Source organism: Camelus dromedarius, chromosome 19 (genome assembly GCF_036321535.1).
Source record: "Camelus dromedarius isolate mCamDro1 chromosome 19, mCamDro1.pat, whole genome shotgun sequence".
In the NCBI taxonomy this organism is placed as follows: Eukaryota; Metazoa; Chordata; class Mammalia; order Artiodactyla; family Camelidae; genus Camelus; species Camelus dromedarius.
In genome coordinates this window covers 40,026,480-40,045,525 of record NC_087454.1, presented here as the reverse complement: position 1 = coordinate 40,045,525, position 19,046 = coordinate 40,026,480, and the positions used below count along the sequence as shown (strand labels likewise).

The 19,046-nt window shown below is 41.3% G+C and overlaps 1 long non-coding RNA gene across 6 annotated transcripts in view; it reads right to left on the bottom strand.

Annotated features, from left to right (window-relative positions):
* LOC116151649 (uncharacterized) overlaps positions 1–19,046 on the bottom strand; it is a 75,824-nt gene that overhangs the window by 38,717 nt on the left and 18,061 nt on the right. For 3 of the 6 annotated variants that reach the window (XR_010376932.1, XR_010376934.1, XR_010376935.1), the window contains exons 1-2: positions 572–1,051; positions 146–269 (exon numbers count right to left, since the gene is read on the bottom strand). This is a non-coding gene — a long non-coding RNA (uncharacterized LOC116151649). Of the gene's footprint in view, positions 1–145; positions 270–571; positions 1,052–6,982; positions 7,104–7,394; positions 7,635–19,046 lie in introns of those variants that run through there. The other 3 variants (XR_010376937.1, XR_010376936.1, XR_010376933.1) reach the window with 3 other exon arrangements.

Here is a 19,046-nt window from a genome sequence, read left to right as displayed (position 1 = left end):
TCTTCATCAGGGTTTCAAGATCTGAGTCCAGAATTTTTAGCATGCAATATTGAATCCTAGCACAGAAAAATCAGATGGACTAGTGGTAAGTAAGTTCCAGGAAAACTGCAGTAATTCCTCCACTTATAAAAGGACATAAACTCACCTGCTGAAGGTGAATGTAGACCGCATTCTGGAGAAATTCGGAAGATTCCAGGCTCCGCTTCTCGATGGCGAGGATATGGACAGCTTCAAAGCATGCTTCTTACTGAGTCAACAGCATTCTTACACTGCAGGGGGAAACGGAGGCCCCCAGTCAAGAGCAGAGATTTTCCTGTCGTGTCTCACAGCCCGTGCCTCGGGGACTCAGTGCCCTGCAGCAGCCCGGCCCTAGGAGAGGACCCGCAGCGTGTCCCACCCAAGCAGGAGGTGCACTGTGCTTTAGAAATCCCATCCCCGATGGGGGCAAGAGGGGCTGGTGGGGTTGAGTGAACCTATAAATGCCCACATAAATATGCCTGCATTCATTCAAGTGATACAATCAATAGTAGCAGGCTATTTAACAAAATTTCAATTGTCAGTGGAAATTTACCATTCCTTTTCGCTTGTCCCCTGCACTCTGAGACAGGCTTAGGCTCTCTCACACCGGCAGCTCTGAAGCAATAGTTGTGAATTCGTTTTACTTTGCTGCAAGTGTCCTCACTTCCTGTGTCACTGTGATTGTCGTCTCTTAACACAGTCAGATGTCTTCCTGGATCTCTCCCTGCCTTCCTTGCTCCTGCTCCTCAGATCCTAAGATAAAGGGCAAGTGAAGACACATGACCAGAAAAGGCACCATGGACTTGAACGAAGTCCTCAGTGATCCCCTAGATGAGTGCTGCCCACCCCTTACCTTCGATTCTCAAGGTTCTGCCCAGGGTGACATCCAGACAGGAAAGCGTCCTGGTCAATTAAAAGCTGTGTGGCCTGGGTGCGGGGAGAGGTGCAGGAGCTGGTTCCGGAGCCGGCCCCCTCCCCACCTCTGCTCCTCTTTCTCCCGAGGCCCCACTACCAAGCCCCCAGGCTCCCTGATATTCTGTCCTTCTCTTCTACTCTAATCCAAGCCCTTTTCCTCTTCCTTTATTCCATAATTATCCCCAGTTGAAGTGGTTTTTCAGTCACAGTATCTGAAAAAATTTCCGGCAGCTGAAAAAGAGGTCTCCAGAGGTCAATGCCCATACGCTGCTTCCTGAAGAGAGCCCCTGGTTATGGGGTCCCTCACCAACACCCACGGGGCATCAGACATGTTGCAGGGTCGGCCACCCCCAACAAGAGTTTGCTGTGACCCCAGTGCCTGCACAGCATCCCTGCTCTCATAAATGTATTTGGCCCACTTATCCGTTACTAAGAAGCAAAAGTAAAAAAATTGCTCATGTTTCTTACTAAAATTATTTATGAGGTAGATAAAGAAATTGTAATAGAAAAGAATAAATTTGACTGCATGTTAGGTCTGTTCCTTTGGCTTTAAACCTGTGCCGTTTTCTAGGCTCAGACTTGTTAGCTCTGTACCTTTTGTAAAAGTAAGTTGCCTTTAGCCTGAAATATCCAGGAGAGCCTATTCTCCGGGCTCTGAACTTTCAGGATGTTAACTCTTCTACACTTATGTAGAGATGGCAAGTTGTAAAATAGAGAATAATCTTTGTTTTTTTTTTGGAGGTTTTACAGGGGCACCATGATTTGACACACATGGACAGCTGCAAGAACAAAGGATTCCAAGAACAAACAATTCGTACAGCAAGAAGTTTGCAACAACCAACCATACCCCCGCCCCTTTTTAGTCTAAAAGGAGACTGAATTCTGACTTGGGGAAGAGGGTTCTCCAGGATATCAGTATGCCATCTTCTGAGTCTGCCAGCTTTTCAAATAAAGTCACTATTCTTTGCTCCAACACCTCATCTCCCGATTTATTGGCCTGTCATGCAGCAAGCAGAACGAGTTTGGACTTGGTAACAAAATGACTGCATTGGTGGTAGTATGTCTCCACTCTTTCCTCAACTTCAATATGTCACAACCTATCAATTTGATATGCTGTTTAACAACAAAACCAAAAAACCTATCATAGGGAATTGATTCTATGGAAATAAAGTTATTTCTATTCCTTCAATACTTGTTTTTCTTTCCTATTTTATTTTGTTTTGCTTATTGAAAAGAAATTAAAACTGAAATCATTTTATTTCACCTATTTTTTTATAGCTACATATTTTAAATACTACAGAAAGATTTAAATTGCATTAAAATTTTTCATATATTAGTATAAAGATATATACACAATCAATGCGGATTAAGAAAGGAATGGATATTTACTAAAAATCCACTGCACATCCAGTCTTTTACAACCATATCCTGGAATATAAACTCTAGAATCCAGGGTTCCCCCACTCCCTTTCTCACTGCCGAGTTCCTTAGTAATCAACAACCAAGGCACCATCATAGAACAACGCGATCAGTATTTTAGGTATAAATGAGGGAATTAGCTCATTCAATTCTAAAACAAAAACCTTAAAATAAATACTGAACTTATTTACAGACAAAAAAATTCTACACAAAAAGTAGTTCCTTCCCCAAGGTCAGAAAGCTAATAACTGGTAAAGGCAAGATTTGAACTCATCTGCCTGATTCTAAAAACTAAGGTGGAAATCACATTTGATTGTGGAGGGTCCAGCAGCACAGCCTATAACCCTATCTTTGTTCAGATCTAGCCATAGACAGCCTGAGACAGCACCCCATTCCTACGGAACTCGAAGGCTAACGATAACACAAAGGATTTTATATCCAGTAGTTTCTTAGGTCTCATTTATTTAAAGTGTCAGCAGGTCAACAGAAAAAACTCTGGGAAATATGAGTGGGTTCAGAGCTTTTTGCTGATTAGAGACTCTATTTATCAGGACAGAGTGACCTTCCCATGAGAGGCCACATGGACCTAAACTAAAGGCAGGTGAGCAATGAAAACTAACAAGACCCTGGAACTCAAGGAAGAAGGATCCCTGCCATCCCCCACCAAGTTGCCTCATCACCTGCGTGGACACAATGGCAGAAGATCCAGGTTCTTGTCCAAGTTACACTATCATGGATTCTCACCCATAAACAGTTATGACTCTATGCTGTCTTAAGGCCTTCCCAAAACAAATATGATGACACCAACGTCTCAGCAGAATGTCTATGTCTCCACTTCCTCTCTTCTATTAGGAGAATAATTCTATGGCCACAAAGCAGAAATCCAACTAAAAACACCATGCACGAAGCCAGGTGAAGTCTGCGTTACACACTTTGCTCTCATGGTCAGTGAATGAAAACTCAGAATAAGTGGTTCTTCTCCCTCAGTAAGTGGGAGGTAGCCTGATTGTGTGTGTGTGTGTGTGTGTGTGCGCACGCGTGTGTGTAAGTCAAATACAATGAATTCTGGGATGTGTACAGATTTTTTTTAAGTTACTATCATTTCATGAGGATGAGACACCATTTAAAGTAATTTGAATCTAGTGTTCTGAGACAGTCTCAGGCTCTTTTGATGGAGGGGGGGAAAGGGGAAAGGAAAAGAGAAAAGAAGTAAATGAAGCAAAGGAGTAAGAATACTGCTAGTGAAAGGCAAAACATTGATTTTGTTCCTACTTGCATCACACACAAATTAGGGACTGGTTTCCTCCTGATGTCTTGTCGAGCACTGAGTTGCAGAAGAAGAGGCGACAGCCCATTTCTCACTGAACTTGTGACAGTACTTGGCATCTTATAGACACAAAACATTTACCCTGATCAAACACTCTAGCAGCAGGCCATAATTCTCCTATTGTGAGAGACAAGAAAACAGGAGTTCAAAGAGTGTGTATAACTTGACAAAAGTCAGAGGATCAGTAAACAAGAGAGGATGAATTCAAACTCAGATCTGAATGCAGAGTCTGATCTTCCCACTCCCAGGGCTGGAAAATCCTTAACACACAGGCTCCCCAGCTCCCCTGCAGTGTTCCTGGCGCCAAGCATTTCCCATGGCGATGGTCTCCAGTTCTCACAGACACAGCGCTCTGTGCAGCCAATGGCCTCCATCGGACCTTGTTCATCTACCTGCCACGCCCACCAGGCTTCACCATAAAGGCAGGAAAGCTGGCTTTCAAGTGCATACAAATCCATCCCTGGTCTTACCTGGGCTCTTCGGAGGCCTCTCCAGCCTAAAGGCAGCCATGAAAGTGCTCACAGTTTGTACGTGAGCCACACTACCTCTCTCCATCTGTCTCCCCACCTATACTACTTAGCTATGACCATTTTGAGAATCTTGGAAACAAATTTTGAAAAACAGAAAAGAAAGGATTCTGGAACAAGTATTTAATACTTACAATTTTAAATGACAATTTACAAAGTGAGTATTGACAATCCGAATCTGCCTTCCTAGGTGTCAGTTTAAACAGTTAAAAAATATAATCGTAAAAAATTCTCACTTACAAAATTAACTGAAACATAAACAATAATCCGGAATAAACTCAAAAATAATGCCCATGTTCTACATGGAGAAACTACAGGACTGTACTGAGGGGTAAAGTAAGAGATGTGCATGTAGAGACATCAACATATTGCATGGAGGAAAGCAGTTTTGTAAAGATGAAAGTTCTGCTAAAGGTAATTTAAAACTTACTAAAAAATCCTATGAAAACCCTTATCTGTTTTTTTTTCTTAACTTGAACAAAGTATTTTAGAAATCTTCAGGAATAATAAAGTCATAATACTAGCCAAGAAAATTTGGGATGGAAGGAAAGAATCAAAAAAAATCGCACTTTCAGATATTAAATAAATTTTTACATTATGTAAGTTATGGTGCTGGAATAAGAAAGTAAGATTGACAGAACTAAACCATGAGCTCAAAAAGAGACTCTAGTGTACATAACTATTTTGTACACGTGGGAATTCAAATCAAAGAAGCAAAGTATGAATTCAATAATTGTCCTGGGACAATCAGAGAATCACCTGGAAAGAACAAATTCTATTCCTGTCATAATGAACACCAGAAAATTTACAGATAGTGATGTAAATATTAAAATGTACTAATAACAGCAAATACAACTCTTTGCTCATATTAATTCAACTTCCCCTCATTATAACAAGTACTATTATCATCTCCATCTTAGAGATTACAAAACCTACAGAAGAGATTTGTACCATTATAAGAAAGTATTTCTAAGAATAATACCAAAAATAAAACCGAAAAAGGAGACATTTACTATCTTAAGTATATTTTGGGCCACAACAAAAGTAAACCTACTGAACAAAATGAAAGGCAAGAAATGACAAGTAAAAGCTGTGTGATGCATGTTGATGAAAACAAGGGGTTAATATTTATAACATACAAAGAGCTGTCACAAAGCAACAAGAAGCTCCCTCACTTAAATGTGTGCAAAGGACAAAAGGGATCATTCACTTTTTAAAAGTCAGATGGCTAATATGTGAAAAATGCTGAATACCTCACTGGTCATCAAATGCATGCTAAAACAATGAAAAAGCACTTTTGCTCATCATATTGGCAAATATTTTTAAAAGATATTCTAGCTAGTGTCCATCTGTGAGAGAACAAACTGTGAGCGACGTGTTTGGAGGACGACATGTCAATGGATATGTAAACTCTGAAAAACGTGTGTACACACAGACTTAACTCCACTTCTAGAAATCGTTTTGTTTAGAAAAAAATATCAGTTCAAAAAGATGTACTCATCAGGATATTTTCACAGCACCGTTTACAATGGTGGGAAGAAAAGCTGAAGTGAAATCATATCCAGCGATAGAGAAATGGTTACATAAGTAATTCTACATCTTTTCATTCCCCACTGGAGAAGAAATTTCTAGAGTCACTTGAAAAGAGCCTGTTATGAATGTAAATGTCACATCCAGGGACTAAATTTCCAGAAGACTTAACTAAAGGAATACTCATACGAGTTCACAGGAATATTTGCAGAAGAAGGATGCCAGTCAAACATCTTTTCTGACAGTGGAAATTGGAGAAAACTGAAGTGTCCACCATCAATTCAACGATGTGGTAAATCACGGCGAGCTATGGGCTCTGATGGGGCCGGCGTTTCGGCATGGTCCAGGGCCTTGTCCACAGCACTCTCCCACCATAGGTGTCCTTGCACAAGAGGCCACACCTGCACATTAGGGGACCCCTCCACTCTATCTGAAAGGACCGGGTGAGTCTGGAGTGGGAGGACGTCTATGATATACCCCTGAGTGAATAAAGCGAGCTGCAGAAAACATATAGTATGGCCTTATTTTTCAATAAAGCATATATACACACACATATACATAGATTTCTCAGATTCGTGTATGTATCTATGTATGTATGTATATATATATATATATATATGTCATAGGCATAAATGTCATGAAATATATACACCACATTGTCAACAGCTTTTACCCTCAGGAAATAAGGGGAAGGGATGTAGGGGCCTATCGGTACCACCACAGTTCTCTTTTCAGTATTTTAGTAAAGTATACTTGGAATTTAAAAGTTTATTTAAGTCCGAAGCAAAATGGACGATGCCTCTACAAGACAGAATGCTATACTGGTCATTAAAAATCATACCAGGGGAGTTAGAATATTGTAGTAAAACGTATAAAAATCCGAATGGAAAATGGAGGTCTCCACACAGTAAACAGGCACAGAGTGCTCGCTGGTTTTTATGAGATAGTTGATACACACTGACGAAAAGGAAAGAAAATAGATGTTAAATTGTTAATTATTATCTCTGAGTAGTGGGACCAGTATAGCCTATTTTGTCCCTTTTTTCAGACTTATTATATTAAATACACATTATTTTTCATCTGAAAAAAGCATTTTTAAGATGTGTAGTAACACACATTGAAGAAAATACACGATTACATACAGAAACAAGTAACTAGGAGGCACGGCAGCAGCGATACACTCTGTAGAACGGGCGATCCTGATTAACACCGCGCAGTTACATAAGGACCCACAAAGTGAGAGCACCTGCTGTAACAGGACACGGCCCCCTTCTATTTGTCAGTTGTGTCTTCAGGGCTGAGGCAGTTCTGAGCACGGACAGTGTCAGTGCTGGTGTCTGGATGGATGCCACTGTAGGTGAGGGCACCTGTAAGCCAAGAGGAAGAACAGAAATCATCCTCTGCTTTTTCTGTCCTGTTTCTTTGTTACTTTAAAAGAGAGGCATAAATAAGATAAACTGTGAATCTTCCCTACAGAAATTTCAGTGATGAAACCTTTCTTAAAATCTTCACAGCTTATATTCTGCCTATAACTGTCTTTTCAACAAAGCATCATATTTATTAAATGTTAATTAACTCAGTTAATTAACTCCCTGTTGAAACCTTCTTTAAAGAGTATGAAAAGCACTACGTAAAAGCACCAAGCCTGTAGTGACTACCTTAGATGTCTTGACGGCAGTGCAGTCAGCCCGCACCATCCCATGGCACTGAGCTCCTGATGCTGCTAAGAGAGCACGCTGCCACCTCAGATGGAGAGAAACGGTGAAAGCGTTCCCGGAAAACTACAGCACTGACAAAACATAACTGACAAATCCCAGGCTCCTTGGAGGCTGTCATTTTCTGTTTCTGTCCAGACACAGTCAATGAGCAGAACCACCCCATTCCCGAGCCATGGGACTCAGGTGGGAAGGAGTTTAGGAGAAATTTCCAGGTATAGAATGTAACCAACAATATGTAGAACTCTGACAAAATAAAAGATGAAATACTCTGATTTTGGAAGGCACTCAAAGTATTCTCCTAAGCCTTAGTAGCAGGAAAGGCTGGGCTTCTCCTAAGCCACTTATTTATTTCACAGCCAGTGAGCATCTCCCACAAACCCTGTTTCCCTGTCTGCTGGGAGCCTCAGGCACACTCTTGCTGTCAATCTTATAAATCACAGGGCAGAGGCGTGTGTCTCACGCCTGCAAACCTCACACAGGCTCGCCTCCTAGCCTCACTGTCGGAGCTTGGCCCCATTTTCTAACCTGTTTATTTGGTACCTGTTTTTCTGTAAGCTGCCTGAAGTGCTCCTTGGAACAAGTCAGAAGAATGAGTGGGTAGAGAAATGGACAGTTGGACAGGTGAGAGGTGGGCAGACACACAGAGAGACTCCAAGAAAAGGGGAACAAAGAAAATTTCCTATGCAGAACCCTCTTCTAGTCATGGAAGAAAACCACCACGGAGAAGAGTGAAGAGGCAGGTAGCTTAGGACTGTTTCCTGGATTCCATGAAAAGTCACACCAAGAGATGAGAGGGTAGAACTATAAATAATAAAAGAAAAAAGCATGCATGCTTGAAAAATATATCTACAATATGTACTTTCTAAAGAATAGATTCAAATCAGAAGAGCCCAATAAAACAATCATTGGGTATTTACAGAAGTGAGAATCCCACCTCCAATCCACAAGGCATCCCTTTGGAGCACTGAGAGTCTTCACGGTGGGGCCATAAAGCCGCCTCCGCAAATCCATTCTATCCTGCACTTACGAGGAACAAGCAGCTGTGCTCGGGCTGCCCACGTGCGTCATTTACACCCCACAGCACCTCTACGGGGGAGGGACGCCTAGCGAGCCCCGTCTCTGCAGGACAGAAAACAAGTCCGGGAGAGGCTAAGCCGACCTACCAGTTCTCCATCTCACAGGACTGGTCACTCCAGAGCAGGACTCGAACTCGGACCCACGTTTGTAATCACGGTACTACCGTGCTTTGTGTGCTTTTTGTGTGTATAATACATTTGTTTCCGGCATGAAAGGATATTTAACAAATGTTCGGTTGTCTTGTCTATCTCATTAGCTCACAATCAATCTTTATACTGTTGAATTTTACTCTTTTCCCCTGGAGAAAGTAACAGAAAGAGCAGGGGTCAGAATGAGGTGGGGCTCCATTCTTTATCTGGTACCTCATCTCATCCAAGTCCCCAACCAGGGAGAAGGAGCAAATGTTCTCTTCATCTTTTAAAGAGAGGGCTCCACTGATGGTGACTTACTCAACTCCAAAACCAAGGCTGGGGGAAGGGCACAGGCAGCAACCAGAGCAGTATCACCTGTAGGAAGGCGAAAAGTGCTCACGGGAGGGCTAAGGGGTGTGCCTCATTTAATTTCAATCGATAAAAGAATACCACAGTCTAAAAATACTAGCATGCAATGGATTTGCTCTTCCTTGATATCTAGCAAGTTTCCACAGCCCCCATGTAACATTATCATGTACCAGTGAAAGGAAGAGTCTACAGACAGGGAAAATCAGTACCACAGGCAGGCTGAAAACCAGGCTGGAGGAAAGGAAGAGAAAGGGCATAGTTAAGAAGAGGGGAAAGGTTGGGAAAAAGACATCATCACAAGGACTCTCAAGCATCATCCAACAATCATATAATCATTCATTCAAGAGAGAGTTACTGAGGTCTTATTTTGTCCAAGATCTTACACAGGGCAAAGCAAGAGCACAGTGTCCATGGTGGCAGCAATTGGCGGGAATCAAATACACTTCTGATCCCGGTACCTGGCACACTTGTCCTCAGTATAAAGGAAAAGAAAAAAAAGTAAAATAATAATCTGTAAACTCAACGCATTGTTGAAAAAAATTTAAAGAAGACCTAAATACCTGGACAGACACACCACGCACATTCATGGATCAGAAGACAGCGCTCTTGGGATGGCAGTGCTCCCCAGAGCGATCTGTGCATTCAACGTGGTCTCGATCACAATCCCAGCGGGCTCCTCTGCAGAAACTGACTAGCTGCTGCTACAATTCATATGGGAATTCGAGGGTCTCAGTAACCAAAACGTACTTGAAAAAGAACAACGTGAGAGGACTTGTAATTCTCAATTTCAAACCTTACAACTGTATCTCCACGTGAGTTTAGACGCCATTTTTAAGTTATTATTGTGTTTATCCTTATTTTCCAAATTCTGTACAATGAAAATAACTGTTACAATAAGAAAACTAAAAAGCAGTGTATCTTTTAAAACATGCAGACCGATTCATTCATTGGGAAAAAAATATTTTAACTATAAAGTGTTAAACAAATATCTAGTGAAAAAGGACTACTTAAAAACAAGAGTGCATTTACATTTTTCATAAATTGAAAACTGAAAAGCACAAACACATCAAGTTTCTAGGGAGACCGATGCAACATATTAATAGTTATTTCCAAAATTCTAATTTAATGATGAAAACTCAAGAAAGAGAAAATCGTGATTGACAGCCAACTGCAAACACATGGAGAGCAAAGGCCTAGAAATCACAGTTCCTTTAAATCTGCTATGAACTCAATAGGAGAGGAAATTCCTCACTGAGGGTACAGTGGAATCCCATGCATAAGACAGTATACACAGTACAAACTGCACTAGAATCGGGGGTGATTTTCTTAGAAGAATTCTAAAGTTACAACATTGCTGGAAAACTCTAAATACACTGACAGACAGATTAAAAGACACAGTCTTATATATTATATAGAAACATATGAAGTCTGCTCCCATGTTGCATAGATATACAAACATATTTGTTCATTTATGGGCACTGATTACTTTATCCCAGGTAGAGTATTTCAACTAAAACAAATAATCAATAATGCACTCCTCCGGTCAAATCTAGTTGATAAGTTACTCTGCTATGTAACCATAATGTGTCAAAGATAGTTCTAAAATTAGTGAAAAAGAGCTTTGTATGGCTTCTTGAACTCTTCTCAAAATTCCAATCTTAATTTTAAAATAAATCTGAGCAGTATTTCTATATGATCTTTTCCCTCGTGAAATAAACAACACAGTCTGTTGTCAAAATTCTGTCCTTACAATGATTCATGAGCACCGTATCCTAACAAAACTGCTGGACAGCAAGACACTATCCAGACACTGTGACAAAACAAGTGAAACACAAGGAAGACAGTGACCCTATTCTGGAGGGCTTATAATCTGTGCCAACACCGGGGATTTTATTTGATTGGTTTGATTGGGTTGCAAAATGAAATCAATCAAGTACTTTCTCCTTTGAGCATTCTGTAAGTCATGACTCTGTTTTTATTGTCATGAGCAGGAAAGACTTAAGCATGTCCTGATTAGGTCAACTAGCAACAATCATCACTGGAGAGTGAGTAATAAAGAAGTAAACTGATAGCAATGCTTCTGCCTACATGAGACCTAAAATAAACCTACACTGATCTCTGCAACAAAATGAGGAGATGAGGTCCCCAGTGAGAAAACAAACTAACAAGAAATCATAAAAGGAAAGACTTTTTTAATTAACAATTCCAGGAAGGAGTGGAGCATGCTGGTGAAGAGCACAGATGCTTGGGACAAACATGAGGCTCTGAACTCCCACAGCACTGGGTAGCTGTGACACTGATATGTCAGTGAAATTTTCTACATCTCAGTCTCCTATCCATAGACTGGGGACAACAACAGCATCTGTCTCCTACAACGGTCCTAAGAATTAAGTTATTTTATATATTAAAGTTTAAATAAAATACCTCAGATTTTAAATATTACCCCAAAAGCACAAGGAAAAAAGAAAACAGTGATAAATTGGAATTCATCAAAATGTAAAACTTTGCTTCAAAGGACACCATCCAGATAGTGAAAAAACAACAGACAGGAGAAAAGTTATTCAAATCATTTATCTGATTAGGAATTTGTATCTTCAAATAAAAAAAAAAAGCTCCTACAACTCAACAATAAAATGGTAACTCAATTAAAAGTGAATAAAGGATCTGAAAATGTATTTTTCAAAGAAAATATACAAATGGCCAATAAGCACAATCAAATGATGTTCAATATCACTAGCTCTAAAGGAAATCAAATCAAAACCACTAGGAGAAACCGCTTCACACTCACTACAATAGGTTATAATAAAAAAAAGAGTAACAAGCACTAATGAGGACACAGAGGAAGCGGAGCTCGCAGCAGTTGCTGGTGAGGATGTAACGCTGCGTGGACACTTTGGAAAACAGCCTGGCAGGTCCTCAGAGAGTTGAACATTTGGTTTATGAATGACGCAGCATTTCTGCTCTCTGGTCACACACGTAAGAGAACTGAAAACAAATGTCCACATAAAAAATCCTACAGGAATATTCACGGCACCATTACTCATCACAGCCAAAAAGCAGAAACAACACAATTGTCTATCACCTGATGAATGGGTAAACAGAGGGGCCCAGCCATATAGTGGAATATTATTCAGCAATAGCAAAGCATAGAGTACAGACACAGGCCACAACGTGGACAAAGATTGAAAACGTTACTCAGTGTGAAAGAAGTCAGTCACAATAGACGGTTCCATTTACATGAAATGACTCATTTTACATGAAATGTCCAGCACAGGCAAATTCACAGAGAGAGAATAGTGTCTGACTGGGGCTGGGGGAGGATGGGGAAGATGGGAATGACTGCTTGTGCATACGGGGCTTCCTGTTGGGGGATGAAAATGTTCTAAGATTGACTGCGATGCACAATTCTGGGCATAGAGTAAAAGCCGCTGTACATTTTATTGGGTGAATTGTATTAAAACTGTTAAGGACAAAAGCACCTAGGGCCAGTACCTTCAAATAGTAAATTCAAATTGCTAACTTTTATTACAGGAAGAAGAAACTGCCCTCAGCATGAAAGCAGCAGATCAGCAAATATGGGTTAAATGAAATTGGACAAGAGCATTTCACTTGAAACAGTTGCTGAGTGTACACGAAATATTCAGAAATAGGAAAATCAGCTTGATATCACGAAGAAGCATTCTGCTTCAAATGCAGATCTAATACTTAGTAAGCCCAGCTGCTAGAAATGACCAGAGAAGAAACCTGGTTCTTAAAACAAGCACCAGAGCCAACAAGGAAATGGTGGTGAGGAAAGCAGGCGGCCGAAAATCTGGAACACTTAGCTACAAATAATTTCTCCACTGAAAATTCAAAAATAAAATGAAAGTGATGCAATGCTGTGCTGGCCTGATGTGAATGGGCTTCCTCCGGTGCTCGACAGTTCTGTAACCCCGAATGAGAGACTCAGGAGAATCAACATGGCTCCTGGCAGTCCCCAAGTGACTGCCCACCAGCACGCCGACCACCATCACATCTGCCAGGGTTGAATTGCAGAGAAGAGACCAACTTCTGAAAGGCACAGGAAATGTTGACAAGGGAAGAAAAGGCTGCAGTAAGTCCTGGGACAGAGGCCCTATGAGCAGAGGCCAGAAGGCTGCAGGTGAACTGGGGTGGCCCTGGGGCAGGAAGGGACCACGGAGGAGCAGATCTCAATTCTCTACTCTCTCTCCCTCGGGTAGGAGAGATAAAGCCTGCATCCTTCTCACCTGGAACTGTGGGTTCTGGCTGGCATAAGTCTTACCTACAGGGAATGATTACTCAGTACTCTGGAAAAAGTCAAGAAAGCAAGAGGGAGTAGGGAGCCAACTCCACAAGCCTCTCCAGTGCTCCCGTATTTATTGTGTATAATCAAAGGTAAAAGTCATTAACAGTTCAGTGATAGTAAGCAGGAAATTGGGGAAAGAAGGGATGAGACAGAGATTGCAGAATCCACCATGAGTACAAAGACTTAGTGTATCTTTAGGGAAGTCATGGGGTGTGGGGAACAAGATACATTCTTTAGATATGTGAATTACAAAGCAGACCACCAGACCAGCTAGGTCCTTGTTTTGGGGATAATAGACTATCTAACTGCACACAAGACCAGCGTTTATAGCTGAGGGCCTGGGTCATTGCTTTGCAATGAGCAGAGTGCAATCTAAAACCTCAACTATGCAAGCAAAGCATTGTCTCTGCTTTTTAAGGCAAGGAGACAGGAGTGAGGATGCACAGGCCCCTGCTTGCAAAGCAGTTACTAAGCATATTTTTTTCTTCTTAAAGTTGAGAGGCAGCTGGGGTCTGTTAAAATTTGTTAACCCAATCATGGGCTCCCACTTGAAACCATTATTGAGGACACCCTAGGGTGACAAATCCTGGCTTTGGGCGTTTTCCTGCCAGCTTCAGCCACTCTAGCAGGGTCTAGGCACATCCCTGAATAACGATCCCACAGTACCACCCGCACTCTTAACTCCTGGTGCTTGAAACTTAATTTTAGCTCTACACAACATAACGTAGAAAAGTTTCAGAAATAAAAGGTATTATATTCATTTTATAACTCATAATAGGACTGATTTTTCTGATTGCTCTAAGCTGCTTCTTCTTGGTAAAGCACCTAATTCTGCAGGTGAATTCCGTACTTTCCTTTGGGCATAAGTAGCCAGTTTGGTCTCGCTAACTTCTATTGGTCAAATACCGATACACTTAATTGATTTCATTGTTCATCAATTTCAGCTGGGAGTAGAGGCAGTGTCACTTTGATCCTCAGCCCACCCTCAACTCTTTATCATCAGCAACTCAGGCCTCCGGAAAACAAAAAAAAAGCATTTGTTTCCCTTCTGCACTTTCAACAAACCCAACAGGATACATCAGCCTGGAGAAATAATTCAACACATATGTTAAAACAAAAATCTATAAACCTGAAGAAACTCCATCTCTGAATCATGTTACACAATGACATGAAAGTAAGTGTGTCAGGCACAAAGCATGGGTGAGCCTGACAACCTGATTTCTATTTTTCAAAGGAAGGAAGGCTTTCCCATTTCTAATTATCACTCTGTCATTGTTTCTGATTAAGCCAAAAAATAGTTTATGAAATAATTAAGCACTACAATAACAGATTATTGTTGTATCAATTATAGAAGACATTCAGAAGGGTTAGGAAAACCCATCTCTGTAAAAAAATGCAGTATTTCTTCCCCTGTGAAGAACACGTATACAAAATGCAACAGAGAATTCAAACTCTTGTGGAGAGGAGCAAAACCCACAGAAACAAAGCAAAGTCATTAGTATGAGTCAATTCAAAATTCACTGGACAATCATGTTCAATGCATTCAAGGAAATTTAAAGGCACACTGCAAACCATTCACTTAATGATCTGCAGGCTAGAGGAAGAATTTCTCTCTTTAACAGACAACAGTAATAAATAGGGTGAACCACCAAACAAGGACCAAAGAACAATTAGGTTTTTAACAGTTCTGATAAATCAGCATGTTCTAAAGATCTAAATCCAAAAATTTTAAACATTCATTCACACCACAATGAAACAAGCACTTAAAAAAAACAAAAAACCCAAAGAAACTAAGCACATAGATCATGTACCTGGATCAATGAGAACTTCATGAACCGCTGGAAGAAAGAACAAGCTATAGCCTTTTACTTGAAAAATAAAACTACTTTTAAAGATAAATGCTAAAACACATTTCAGCATTCATGTTGCCTTGAAACATCTGAGGCACTTGTATCTCATTAGAAAAGCAATTCTGAATAATCGTATGTTACGATTCAGTGCCAGTTTGCTTTAGGAGAAAAGAGAAAAGAAAAGCTACTGTTTCTCATATCCTGCACAGAGTGTGAAGTGCCTCCCTGCCGCTTTCTCCTCCCATTTTCTAAGCTCATGCTCCCCAACCCTTCTGAAACAAGTATGAGAAAGACTTATTCCCACCAATATGCCAAATGACAAAAGAATATCAATTTATTTGTGTAAATATATGCCTACAGCTTAAACTAGAGGAGAAATATATCAGAAGTCTATATGGAACTTCTTTCTACCTTCCTGAAATCACACACACAATCGTTCACACACACAGACATATTCCCCCAGGATTACTGGGCACTTCACAAGCTTAGGACTTCCAACTTCTAGAAGATAACTTTGTAGTTAGTTTAAAATACAAAACTGTCAGCTTTTGAAAGTCTTGTTCATCTGCTAAACCATCCAAATATCAAAGAGACCCAATTAGCCTTCTCTGTAGTACGTAATTTCCCATGATGGCAAAACAAACCCTAAGAAGCACTGGATACAAGTCTCCTGTTTATCACTAGCTATGATCGTTTTTAAGCACATTAGCAGATTCAGAAAAGTATGTCCCAACATTTATTCTTATTGAAATAGTATACGTGTTCAATTGCCTATATAGAGACTAGGTCCCATGATGGTGTTTCAGAGCTATTTTGTGTATAGCAATAAGTAGTTTTAAGTGCAGACAAGGAGGGTGGGTATTACTCAGTTGTAGACCACCTGCTTAGCATGCACAATGTCCTGGCTTCAGTCCCCGGTACCTCCAAAAAAATAAATAAAAGTAAGTGCATATTTAAAAATAAGAGTAATGTTATAAAAAAAATGCAGACTAAAAACCACTGCCATCTTGGAGCCACAAATAAAATAAAAAAACAAGAGTTTCTATCAAATATTGACTATATGCCAATCACAGAGACAACCACAAATCACACCTGACAACCATCACGTGTGATTCTCAGCAACCCTACTAAGTAGACGTGGAAGAGAAACCCAGCACTGTGGATGAGGAGACGGAGCTTGGAGTAGCCGGGGACGCTAACCGTCCTGCTCCCTGTGACAACACGTCAGCCCAGGGCAAGCGCTGACAGAGCTGCAGTGAGGGGACACCCAGCTGCATGGAACCTTGGGGAACTGGGGAGTCCTAGAAAACTCAATAAATTGTTCAGTGAAAAATCAGCTCAAATATATTACACAGTGCCACATCCTTTAAACAGGGAACACGACTGAAACCTTTTTGATGCCTCCGTGTCCTTTCTGCCATCATCAGTTTCTTGCCCTCTCAGCGTGACCAGTGATGATTTCGACCCCTTATGAAGTGCACTCAGATGGCAGAGCTTTTAAAGTTGTTTTATGAAGTTTGTAAGACTCTGTCTATGCCTCACACAGGCGGTCATCCATCACTTCTCACCAGTGTGGATGTACCACCTGAAACCACTCCTTTCTGCTTTTTAAAATCCCTTCATCTAATCCAGACATTTCAACAGCAAAGAAGCAGCTCAACCACAGACAGTGGACAGCTCTTCACCAAATTACTCGAAAAGCCCATCGGACTACCTGGAAGCCCTTTTCTTCTATTAAACCCACTTCCAGGTACTTCATCATTTTCTGATTGGTGGACTTGGCCGCTGAGTGGCCTACTCAGAGAGCTCCCAGCCTCACATGCGGGGGTGGGAGAGGACCCTGCTGTTGGGGGAAATCAGTGAGGAAGGCGTACATCCTCCAGTCAGGTCTGCACGGGTAGAAGTGCCACAACGTGCTCAGACATTATACCGTCAGCACCCCTGGGCTCCCATGGACTGGTTTCACATTAACCAAACTCATGACACACTGATGCAAGAAAACCAGAAATTTAACTTATTAATGTAACAGAAGACGTGAAACTATGAACCAGACTGCAATATCAGAGTTCAACCATCAGTACATGTTCTCCTCAGTGGCCCAATCACGGGCAGGCAGTCACATGGCAAGCGTGGACAGAAGCAGAGCAGGAAGGGTTTCTAGATAAATTCAATGGACTAAATTTCTGTTATACCAACATATCTACTGCCTGGAAAACAACGCTAATCACGGTGCACTCTTCATGGACAGTGGCCGAGACACGACTGTGAGCACCTGTGTGACTCTCCTTTCTCTGTCCTTTCTGGGCTAACTGATGCACAGACGTTCAGAAATCCAAGGATGCAGATACATATAAACACCCAAAGCCCATTCTAGAAGCCTCAAAACCAGACAGCCAGGGTTAAAATACTAGCTCTGCCACTAACTAATTTTGTGACCTTGGCCAACTTATCCTCTGTGTGCCTCAAATTCCACACTGTAAAACTGGGATAACAATCAAATCTTTCTTACTCGCTTGTTGAGAAGATTGAAGGATTCATTTCTGTAAAATGCTCAGAAATGACTGTAGCACATTTTTGGTGCTCAACAAATGTCAACTTAATATTACAGTGGTTTACAAGTCTCCTTTCTAATCATCTTCTGTGTTTCCTGGCTAGACTAAGTCCCAAAGGAAATCCTTATTTCTCCTTTTATAAACTCTTGGGGTCCACCTTTCTGTTCCATCCCACCACCTGTTTAAACTGAGGGAAGGGATGCCTCCTCCCCACTCCTCTAGGCCATGGAGAGTGCTTCTCCCTTCACACCCCTGACCGCTGGCCCACAGCTAGCCCTTGTCACACTAACAGGGTGAGGTGCGATTCCAGGGAGACAAGAAGGGCATGTGAAACCCTTCCTTTCCCTCCAGTGTTGGCCACCCTTGGGAAGCACCTGGGATGCTCAGCTCCAAGGCAGAACAGCCCTGTGCTTTATGGGGCTGATCCTCTCAAGGGAAGGCTCGCTATGGTCCAGAGCTACCTGGGACAGGGTAAGTCTCTACTTCTGGGACACAGTATCATGACACTCATTTACCCACAGCCCTGAAGTTCATGGAGAACGTGACTTCATCAGTAACAAAGAAGACATTTATCGCCTGCCTAGTCTTTTGTGTCATCTCTCAGTTGGCTGCTGGAGACAACATGTGTATAAGTATTGGATCCCCTTAGGCCCCAACATATATGATGTAACAAAAAATTCTGTGTCTTAACATTGGTTCAGGGCGACTGTGTAACAGTTCTTACTGTGCTGATGCTAAACTATGGGTATAGAAATTATAGAACCTCCTCAAATATCTTTCATCATAAAACCAGCTTTTCTTATTTACCTGTTTCTTAGTAATTGCCAAAGACCATCAAATGATGGCTTCACATAAAACAGCAGCTAAAGTTTAAGAGCCCTCTTGACATACCCACTGTGGTAAACAGTTTACATAATTTCTAATTCTCACAATTCTACAAAGCAGATATGAGCATCCCCATCTCACAGACGAGGGAAAAACTCCGAATGAACTGACTCAGGCTCACGTGGTTCAGTGGCAGCGCGTGCACGCAAACCCAAGTCAAAAAACTACACCCCTTCGTATATGTACCTAATCATCTCCCACCAATTAACACACAGCGGCGGGTCAAAACTCAGGGAACTCAACACACTTTTTAGCTTTAAGTTGCTCCAGAGGCCGCTTCTAGCTCTTTTATAAAATCCCGGCTCACTGGTTTCTAACACTGGAAGAAAACTCCGATTTTGCCATTGTTTGCACAGCAAGTCTGAAATGTTCACAGCGAGATGACAGAATAAAACTAAGATATAAGCAGAATAATTTTTCCA